A 1,041-nucleotide genomic window follows, 5' to 3' on the forward strand; every position below is an offset into this window, starting at 1 on the left:
AGCAGAGGGGGCCTGCCCCCTTCGGGTGAAAAACCTATATTTTGATATTTTACAGTTAGAGAGGTTTGAAATTTTCTTGAGAGTAATTGATTTGCGACAGTTGATGTATTCACACGAAAATGTAAGTTTTAGTATTATTCATGGCCGTAAAGTATCTTTCTCGAGATGACCCTGTTTTTACTTCTTTTGTCTTCTTTCGAGTCTTGAAGAAAACCATCATGCAATTTCCACCGTAGCAATCGAGTATTGGTCAAAACTGTCAACATGTCTAGAAACAATCAAAATGTGCAAGGAAGTGGCTATTATAAAAATATTCTCACCAGGGGTGAGAATAGCCTATCTCACTATTCTCACCCCCCTCAGGTGTGCTACATAGGCCTACAGTAGGCCTATAGCACAGGCACACACAGAGAATAACTAATAAGTTGTAGAGAAAAGTTTCAGATTAAGTTTATTTAATGGGCTGTGTGAAGGCCATTTCAAACCATGAACAGCAAACAACAGTGAAAAAACAACCCCCCACCCCCCAAAGAAAAAAACAAGCGAGCTACAGTAGATCTAGATCTAGATTACTAGATGCTAGATCTAGAATCTAGACCTATGGTTATGCAAGAACAAAATGTAAAGATTAGAAAGCATCTGATACCTACCGGTCCCCACAATTATAGCCTAATTTAAGAGCTATTTGATTTTTTTTTCTAATTAAGGATTAATCTATGGCAACAGTAATCAGTAGTTGGCCTACATTAGGAAACAAGCGCCAAGCACTCATGAGTCATTTCCCAACCACATGCAGTAAGCAACATTAGGCCAAGATCAAGGTGATGATCCTCAACCTGACAGACTCTTCCTTCTCCTTTTTTTTTTGATTGATTGGGTAGATGTTTTACGGCACTATCGACACAATTTTGGTCATTTAAGCGCCATCAGGTTTCACCGTTACAAAATCAGACGTGTTTTTAATAAGAGTCTTTCGGAGCTCGCAACCGCAAACGATCACACTATTTCTATTATGCTAAAAAGACGAACAAACATTTATAA

The 1,041-nt window shown here is 38.4% G+C and overlaps 1 protein-coding gene across 1 annotated transcript in view; it reads right to left on the reverse strand.

The window, feature by feature from the left end:
- LOC101849974 (leucine-rich repeat-containing protein 57) overlaps positions 1-1,041 on the reverse strand; it is a gene marked incomplete at its 5' end in the record, with an annotated part of 27,080 nt that overhangs the window by 10,195 nt on the left and 15,844 nt on the right.

The sequence above is a fragment of the Aplysia californica genome, unplaced genomic scaffold (genome assembly GCF_000002075.1).
Source record: "Aplysia californica isolate F4 #8 unplaced genomic scaffold, AplCal3.0 scaffold00006, whole genome shotgun sequence".
Classification (NCBI taxonomy): Eukaryota; Metazoa; Mollusca; class Gastropoda; order Aplysiida; family Aplysiidae; genus Aplysia; species Aplysia californica.